The sequence below is a fragment of the Sciurus carolinensis genome, unplaced genomic scaffold (genome assembly GCF_902686445.1).
Source record: "Sciurus carolinensis unplaced genomic scaffold, mSciCar1.2, whole genome shotgun sequence".
Lineage (NCBI taxonomy): Eukaryota > Metazoa > Chordata > Mammalia > Rodentia > Sciuridae > Sciurus > Sciurus carolinensis.
The window spans coordinates 1,914,464-1,924,800 of record NW_025920130.1 but is presented as its reverse complement, the minus strand read 5'-3'; the positions used below and the strand labels follow the sequence as shown (position 1 = coordinate 1,924,800).

General features: G+C 37.0%; 1 pseudogene; it reads right to left on the bottom strand.

Annotated features, from left to right (window-relative positions):
- Positions 1–358: 358 nt before the first annotated feature.
- Positions 359–8,779, bottom strand: LOC124974070 (adenosine deaminase domain-containing protein 1-like; annotated as a pseudogene).
- Between the last annotated feature and the right edge of the window lie 1,558 nt (positions 8,780–10,337).

Genomic DNA, 10,337 nt, shown 5'->3' with positions numbered 1-10,337 from the left:
CTATTCTCTGCTTCTGTTGCTTCCCTAAAAATGAAATACAATGTACAGTGACATTTTAATACGAACACAACTTCAAAGGTGAAGATGAAGGGTTTTTATGATTTGCTGTTGCATTAGTTAATATCTGGTACTGGCCTTCTGCTACTGTGCTGCTCAGTTATGCTTAATACATGACTATTTTCTCACATGTTACTGACATGATGTGATGAGTTGGATATGTGGTATCCCTCAAAAGCTCCTGTACTAATGCAAGAATATTCAGAGGTAAATGTTTGAATTATGAGATCTGTAACTTAATCTGTCCCTTCTAATATGAATGAACTGACTGGGTGGGCATCAGTAGGTAGGTGGGATATGTCTAGGGAAGGTGGATCACTGGATTGTGCATCTTTTCTGTGGTCCTTCCCACAGCCCCACCTCTGCTTTCCAACCGGCAGGAATGGAGCAGCACTCTTCTGCCATGATGTTCTGCCTAACCTTTGGTTTAGAGCAATGGATTTGGATTCCCATGAACTACATCTCTGAAACCAGGAACCAAAATAAACTTTCCCTCCTCTAACTTGTTCTTTCCAGGTGTTTTGGTCACAGTGAAAGAGCTAACTAACACATATGACATATTTTCACTATGAAGTATTTATGTGTGAATAACTATAAGTAAACTATTGCAAATTGGTAGCAAATAAATTCAGAGTCAGCAATGATGGTTATCGCGTTCCCTCTGCCCGCAGAGAGAGACACGACAAACGTCTGAAGCTTTGGAAGTTTATTGCGTACAGTCTTCCTTTCTTTCCTTCTTATCTATCCCTTTCTCTCGCTCTCTTTCCCTCTCCTGCACTTCACTCTTCTCCCGCTCGGCTCACGCCCGCTTGCACGCCTCTACTCCCAGCTCCTACTCCTACTCTCAGTTTCTTCTCTCTTTTCTTTCTCTTGCTCTCTTTCCCTCCGCTTAACTCTCGCCTGCTCCAGTCGCTCCGCTTCTCCCGCTCGGCTCACGCCTGCCCGCACTCTTCTTCCTCCCTTCTACCCCCCTCTCTCAGCTTCTTCTTCTCTGCTTCTTCTGCTACTTTCCTTTAGCTTCTTCTGCGACTCTACTCTCAGCTTCTTCTTACTCCCAGCTTCCGCCTTACTCCCCCACCCACCAAGCTTATATACACTTCAACCAATCAGGGGAGAGCACACGAGGTAAACGCGCGAACAGCTGCAGGTATAGAATAGGTAAACGAGGGGGGCATGCTCTAATCACATCGTTAACTAGCCAATCATTGGAATTCTCTGGTTGTTTACTGTATAACTGGCCCGCTTTTGGCTCAGCGTCAGGCGCCATCTTGACCGTGCTCGAGGCTGGGGGTCCTGGAAACCCCAACAGATGGTGTTTTCAAATCACCACAGGCTATCCAGGACATGAGTGGTAGGATGGTGACACCTTTATTTTCTGATGAATCAATGTACATAAATTTAGTTTCATGTACAAAATACTTAAATGTATACAAAATGAACTTTAGGCTATTTATATACAAAATATAAAAGCATTTTTTTAACTTATATCTCATCACTAAGACATATAATTATGTAACACAAATATTCCGAAATCCCTGCAAAAAAATTCCCAGACTAGAAAAAACTGTCTAAGCATTTTGAAAAAGGAATAGTCAACCTGAATGACATTAAGTTGTTGGTTTTTGTAGTTATTCCTTAGAAAGTTGTGGAAATTTCCCTCTTTTTTTATATTGACAGTTTTTATTATTGGGCAGCACTGGACTTTGACAAATGTTTTTCTGTATTTGTCAATATGGTCATGTGACTGAGTGTGTTTGTATCTAAGTTTAGGCAAATCAATGAATGATTAATTTAATTTTTGACTTTGTGTGTGTATGTTGCTAGGGATCAAATTCAGGGTCTTGTGCATGAAGGCAAGCACTCTACCACTGAGCTACATCTCAAGGCCCATTTATTGATTTTGGAATTCCAGTCCTCCTTAAGTAAGGGAATCTCATTTGCTCAGTGTTTCTTGGATTTTGTTTGTTAATGCTTTGCCTGATATTTGACATTGATGTTGATGATAGACATCAGTCTGTAGTTTCCAAATCTTATAAAGCTATTGCTTGGTTTCATTAAGAAAGTAATGTTGTCTTCTTATAAGGATTAGGAAGTATCCCCCTCTGCTTCTATTTTTAAATAAATTGATGAAAATTGATATGATTCCTTTCTAAAGTGTTTGGAAGAATTCACCAGTGAGCCCATGTTGGCCTGGCAGCTACTGCTAACAAAGGTGTTTAAATGCTGATTCAATTTATTTAATAGATATAAACCACATGTGATCATCTATCTCATATAACTTTCATTTTTGAATTGTTTCATTTTATCTAGGTTATTGAATTTGTGGACATAGAGGTTTTCCTAATATTCCTATATTTTAATGTGCATGAGCTCTTTAGGGATGACCAACTTTCATTTCAGATATTAGTAATTTCTCCTCTTGTGATGTCGTTATAACAATTTGTTGTTGTCATTGTTGCAGTTGTTAAGGTCAATTTTATTAATCTTTCCAAAGAACTAGATTGTACTGTCAGTGATTTCCCCTGTTGATTTCCTGTTTATGATTTTATTGGTTTACACTCTAATGTTCTTTCTTTACTTCTGCTTACCTTGGATTTAATTTTTTGTTCTAATTTTTTCAGGTGGAACCTTAGGTTATTGACTTGTATTTTTTTTCTAACATGTGCATTAAAGTGCTATAAATTTTCCTGTAAGCATTCTTTCTCTGCAACCCACAAACTTTAATAAGCTGTGTTTTCATTTTCATTTAGTTTAAGGCATTTTTTAGTTTGTCTTATTTTTTTTCTCCTTTCATACAGATGTTTAGAAGTATTATTTAATCTCCAAGTATCTGAGGATTTTTCTACTCACCTTTCTATTTGATTTCTTCTTTAATTCCATTGTAGTTTGTGAGCAGAAATTGTGTGATGCATTCCTTTAAATTGTTTTAGATAGACCATATTCTGGACCATGAAGTATATTTTGTTGAATATCCCATGTGAGCATAAGAGGAATATGTAAGCTGATGATGTTGAATGAAGTAGACTATAGATGCCACCAATAATCAACTGAATATAATTGACATTGCGTTCGAGTATGCCCTTACTGATTTTTGCCTGCTGTATCTGTCCATTTCTAATAGAAACTTATTAAAGTCTCTAACTGTAAGTAGTGGGTTCATCTAGTTCTCCTTATAATTCTGTTAGTGTCTAACATATTTTGACATTCTATTGTTAGGTGCATACATGTCAGGATTTATATAAAGGATACCTGAGCACATTATCATTATGTCATACCCCTCTTTGTTCCTGATAACATCCTTTGATCTCAAGTCTTTTCTCTCTGAAATTATTATAGCTACTTCTGCTTTCTTTTCATTGTTTTAGCTTGGCTCATCTCTCCATACATTTATTTCTAGTCCTTTTGTGTATATTGTTTCTGAATAGAAACTAGGTTTAATTTTACATTTGTTCCTCTATAGGTAAGGTGTGTTCTTCCTCTGATTTCTTTCAGGATATTTTGTCTTTGATTTCCATAGTTTAAAAATCATATGCCTGGGTTTTGTGTATTTTTGTTGTTTTGCTTTGTTTTCTATTTATCTTCTTGGAGTTCTCGAGTTTTCTGCATCTGCAATTGGGTGTCTGATATTCATTTGGAGAAACTCCTTCTGGAATTTTTATTCTATATATGTAAACATTTTAGTGTCCCCACAATTCCTGGGTTGGTTGATTTTATTTCTTTATTTTTTCCCCCTTCCATTTCAATTTTAGCCATTTTCTATTGATATCCTTAATTTCAGGGATTTTTCCTCAGCCTTCCCCACTCTGCCATTAAATTCATGAAATACAATCTCCTTTTCTTCCTTGGGGCTTTTGACTTCTGACATTTATTTTTAGTTTTTCTTAGAATTTCCATCTCTTTGCTTACATTGCCCATTCAGTCTTGCAAATCAGCTAGTTTATCCATTAGAGACTTTAGCAAAGTAATCATGATTATTTCAAATTCCAGGTCTGATAATTCTAACATCTCTGCATATATGAGACTGATCCTCATGCTGGTACTATCTCTTCAAACTGTGTTTGATATTTTTGCTTTTAATATATATATATATATATATATATACATATATGTATATTTTTTTTCCCGCTAATGGCTACACATGATGTTCATGGAAATAGGAATGCTGTAAATAAGAACTAAGTGATGTGGTAGAAAGGTGTGGGAGGGGAAGTGTTCTTTAACCCTAATAGACATCTCCATCTTTAACTGAACCTGAATCTCTGGGCTGTGAGCTTCATTCATGCTTCCCAGGTTTACTTCTCTTCTGAGGTGAGACAGGATGGCCAAAGTGAGTTGGTGTTGGGTATTTCCCTTCTATCACATGGAAAGTTGAAGCTGTCTTAACTTGGATCATTTTCCTTTTCCCAGGCACTGATAAAACCTACAAGGTTAAGCTCTGGCTAGTTTCTCCTGAGAGCAGACCTTGTTAAAAAGAACAGAATGACCTGGAATGTTTAAAATGGTTCCCTTATCCCTTCCCCTCTGGGAGTGCAAAAGAATTTTTCTGATATTCATGGAGGGAAGCTAGTCCAGCTGCTGAAGTAAAATCACAAAACTGCAAGGGCTCACAGTAACTGTCTCCCTGGAGTTATCTTTCAAGCATGAACTGAGATTTCAGAATTTATCAGTTATAATTTAGGTTTTCCTACCTCAACACTAGTTCCCACGTAGCTTTGTGTCCCTGGATTTCTGCTTCAAAAATCCATAAGCCTCTGCATTCACCTTTTAGTTTTTGCAATTTGGGCACAGTGGTTTGCCCTGAGACCATAACTAACAGAACTAGAAAGAATTGTTCCTTTTTTAGTTTTTTTCATCTTTTTTTTTTTTTTTTTTTTTTTTTGCACTTTACCTCTATTACAAAACTTACGGTACAGGAAATACAATTTCCACTTAATGTTCTTTATTAAAAATTTTTTTTAATTCTTTTTATGAAACAAGGTATATACATTCACAAGTTTCCCTTTCCAAGTACAAAACCACTACTACCAGTTTCTTAAGGGTATTTTGAGAAACTATATGTAAATATAAACATGCATCATTAAAAATAATAACTGGGGTGTGCTAAACCCCACTCTTCACATTACTTTATCTTGGACATCAAAGAGACAAGTGTTGTTTCATTCTTTTTAGTGGTTCCACAAAATGAAATGTACTGTAACTTATTTAACCGTATCCTGTCGCATTCCTTCTGCCCGCAGAGAGAAAACACGACACCTCAGTTGATCATCAGAGCTCTTTATCCTCAGATGATGATTTTACAAGGCAGTTACAGTTATATATATATGAATTGTGAGACAATCAGGTTACAGAGTTCAATAGTACAATCAGGTTAATCAGGTTACAGAGTTCAATAGTAAGATTACAGTATATCAAAAAGTACATAGTGGGCACAGATACAGAAGAACAATCAGTTATAGGATATGCAGGGAGAGCAAGATTACAATATAATACAATCAGAGCAACTAAAAGGCATATGCAAGCATAAGTCACTTTTGTCCAATCAAAGCAGTTCCTTTTGGCCCTGGCTCAATGCCGGGGCCGTCTTCCCAGACAGCGTCAGCTGCTGGCTTAGTGCCGGGGCCAGTTCTCACGACAGTATCAGTCATACATTGCAAACCAGGCTGCCCCGGCTTAGTGCCAGTTCCTCAATGTTGCAGATCATGCTGCCCCGGCTCAATGCCAGTCCTTAGTGTTGCAAACCAGGAGCCCCGGCTTAGTGCCAGGTGTCTCACTGAAGTCATTGATGTTCCTTGATGTTGCAGTCTGAGTTGCCCCGGCTCAATGCCAGGGTACAGTCCTTGTTGCAATCTATGTTGCCCCGGCTCAATGCCAGGGTACAGTTCTAGTTCAGTGTCAGTTCAGTGTCAGCCTACTGGCTCAGCGCCGGGGCTCCTTCTACAAGCAGTGTCAGCTGTTTGTTGCAATTCTATGTCTCAGCATCTGGGCCACACTGATGTCCTGCATCAGGGCCACACTGAAATCCTCAAGCCAGGTCAGGCTAGGATGGGGTCTGCAGCCCCCGACAGTATCCTATGCACTTAGTAATTAGTTTGTTTTGATATAGAAAAATATACTAAAATTAGTACTAACAGAATAAGAATTATGCATTTGGCAAGAAAGTGTTTAGAAATATCAAAGAATATTTGGCAATCAATATACCAACAGGGGATAGGGATGAGGATACAGCTCAATGGTAGAGTGATTGCCTAGCATGCTTAAGGCCCAGGGTTTGACTCCAACATCCCCCCAACACACAAACAATACACCAGTATACCTCTTGATCTTAATATTAAAAGAAATAACAAATGCCCTGAATATAATTACTCGATGTATCTCTTCTTAGCACACATGTGAAGGAAGTACAATACCATTTTCCCTATGCATGTGTGTTGACTGTTGAGGGAGTAATATAGTCACACACATCATTGGGAATGAAGGAGGAGGTGACAAGATGACACATGTCAGTTAACACCTTCTTTTCCTACAAGTTGCTAATTTCAAGGGTTACTCAGCATCATGGGTGACTTGAACCTCTTTTCAGAGCCAAATATCCATCTATTCTTAATAAAGCTACAGTACAGTTAGACTTATACAGCAAAGTAGATAGACTGCGGAAGTGCCTATTTCTATAACTGGACCAAAGAGTGTTAAGAGTTTTGTCATTCTCAATCCTTTTTCTTCAAAACTAGCACATCTCCCATTTTACCCCTAAGTTTGAAGGGTGATGTTTTGCTCTCCCTTTCCTGACACTTGACTCTTGACACCAGAGCCTTTAAAACCACACTGTTTATTAAAACTACATTTTCCTTCTTCATAGATTATGACCTCTTTTCCCATGGTAATGCAATCTGTTATTGACAATCCTTGAGAATCGTCCCATTAGTCACTAAAAATGTCTAGTCTCAGAGGCTGCAAGGCAAGAGCCTCGTCCCATACTAAGAAATCACTGCTGTAGGACTGATCCCTCATGGCTCTTCTGCTCATCACTTCCTGTGACTGTCAAGTGACCATATCTTACTACTAGTGAATTTTGCCCTTTGAATGTGTTTATTTTCCTTGGCCTGGTTCCTTAACTCCATGGCAAGCATACAAATGTGTGAAGCCTTTTTCTTTGTCTCAGAAAAAGACAATGGAAAACAAAGGTTACATCAAAAATTTAAATCCTAACTTCCAGGCTTGGAAAATGAAAGCAAGAACAGTTTGCTTTTTTTCACATTATAAACTTTAAAATCTGTAGCATAACATGTTGTCAAAGGAGAAATTTAAGAATAATTTTCTGCTTTCAAGGAGATTAACAATCTAACAGGAAAAGGACATAATAACTACAATATTGAATGTGATGAGGAATTTTAATATAATAAAGGTTACTATTTAGTGAGCACTTATTGTGTCAGGCACTAATCTAAGTATTTAACAGTATGAGTTCATTTAATCTGCACAATAACTCTATGAGGTACTTACTGTAATGGCCATTTTACAAATGAAGAAATTAAAGTAGGCAGAGAAGTAACTGGTAATAGAACACACAACTAGTATCATCAACTAAGTTGTAACTTTCCTGGGCTTCAGTGATTGGTAGCTGGCATTAAAAGTGAATATATTATTTGAAATGAATGTGCCAAATGACAAGCACCAGAAAGTCATTGGTTTACATTAATAGCAAGACCACCGAAACAAAGAATTCTTCAAAAAAGGAGTTACATAAAACTGAGCTATCTTCCTTACAAGAGAAAACGCCTTCCTTTAATCTTTCCTCTCCTTATTTCTCTCATTTTTAGCATAGAAGAAAATTTTCCTTTTATTTTACAGAGGTGGCAATAGGTTTGAATGATACAATGTTAATGTACATTTCATACCTCTGCATATTAATTAGAATTTTGAGTTAATCTTCTAAAAAAAATCAAAGGACTTTCCTACCATAATACATTATGAAACATAATACATTTTGAAACATAAGCTGGTTCAGGTGTAACAACAGGTTCTGCAGGGATAGGAGGAGGACCTGATGGTTCTAACATTTTGGTTCAGGTTCATCCAATTGTAGAAGCTCATCAAGAGCAAATTTTGCAGCATTGGATCTAGACTCCTTTTTGTTTTGTCCCCATCCAATCTTACATTGAAAACCATCCACAAAAAGCAAAATATAGTCCCATAACATTACCTGTTACAGTCTCCTTAAGGTCAAGCTGAACCCGCTGCATTTGTGCAAATTGGTGCAAGGCTGACACAGATTCATCTCTCCACATTTGTATTTCATTATAAATTCCTTGGGTACTTTCTTTGGAGGCAGGACAGGATGTGAAATAGACAAAAGACCTTTAGAAAGCAATGGTTCTGGAAAATGACCGGTCACTTGTGTAACCTTGGATGCCATACTGGACAAGCTGCAACTTTCCGAGGAGTATCCTGTGGGTGTGGTTACCGTCTGGGCTGATGGCTGAAAGGGCAAATTGTTTTTCAGCATCTGAGCAAAACTAGGGACCCTGGAACTCTGAAACCAGTCATTATTGCCAGGCGTCCTCTCACCGAGGCCGTCCTCCCCGCCGCTCTCTCGGCCAGACCCCGCGGCACGCACGAGGCCGGGGCAGGCCTGGAGCTCGCAGCTACCGCCCGCTGCCGCCATGGCGTCCTCCTTGGCGTGGACGCTCACCTCAGGCGGCTCTGCGCCCGCCAGGTTATTCATCTTTTACTTATTTAAAAATGGTAATAACTTCTTACATGCTAAACAACAACCGTTGTGTGTTTACATTTTAGAATTATTTCATTTTTCTTATTTAGGTATGATACAATTTTATTTCATTTATTGAGCCAATGCTTTGCATAGAGCTTTTGCCATTCAGAAATATTATGTATCTCTGTTGCCCAATATAATAGCCACTAGCCACATAAGGAGATTGAGTACTTAAAATGTGGTTAGTGTGATTGTTTTGTTAAATTTTACTGTACAATTAGATTTCAGTAGAAGTATTAGAAAGAATAGAAACTACAAACACAATCACTGACATAGGAAACAGTGCAATTTTATTCTTACAGAAAGCAAGGTAAGAGGTAAGGTAAGTGTAAATTTACTTTGTGTATCTCCTCCAAAGTAAATGAATTTGTATATTTATATGAACACTTTTATACATACACTCCCAAAGACGTAACACACATAGACATATATTTACAAGAATACTTTTTCATATTCTCAATAGTGTGAACATACACAAAAATGAGTGTAAAATATATTCGTACATAAACATACATATATATTTTACAGAGATGAACATATACAAAAGTACATATTTTATTTACATGTATATTGTTGTAAATTTCATCCTTCATCCCTAAACTTCCATATGACAGTTTCCTTCCTTTTGAAGAGCAACTTTCCTTGTGGCTGTGTCCTTTTAACTTCTGGATGGCACCTGTGTTCTTGAAGGATGTGCTCAGTAAGGTCACAGGGGTAGTTGGAGTAGGTTGGCAGTCATTTTTCCTTCAGTACACTTAGGATTTGTTTTCTATTTTCTCTGTTATAAACTTATTGAGAGTCCAAATATTTCTCCTTTGAAGATAGTCTCCTTTTTCCCCTAGCTTTTTTGTTAAAGTAAAATCTTAGATGTTCTACAATGTTATAGTGATAAATTTTGCTTGTGACTTTATTGTTTTTGTCTTTGGTGGTTTTTGTCCTATTTCATTTTATTTCTGGAAACCACAATTAAATTCCTTCAATTAATTTTGGAAATTTTAGATATATTTATTCTTACTCCCTTATTCTTTTAGCATTTCGAAGAACTAGAATTTTGGCCTCTGTTATTTATCTAATTCACTTAACATCCCTCCATTTTCTGCTCTTATTTCTTTTTGCCTTCATTTTGGATATTTATACCTCAAATATTTTCTAATCCACTAATCCCTCTTCAGGAGTTTTTAATAATTTAATCAACTGTTACATTCTGAGTTGTGACTGTTTTGTTTCAGAATTCTAGAAATCCTCTTTAAAAATCTTAAAATAAATCTCCTAAAATAGCTTAATTTCCGTAAAAACTGCTTTTATCACATATTTTACTTTGTAAACATAGTAAGCGTAGTTGTCTCAAGTTGTGCATCACAATTCCAATTTCAGACTGCTAGTAGTTATCTTCTCATGCAAGTGATAATTCTTATTCATGTTGCCTTGTCTCCTTGTTTCCTTGGTTAGTTTTGGTAGTATATGAAAAATTGTGATTAATATATTATTTTTTGAAGAATTGTTATTTGCT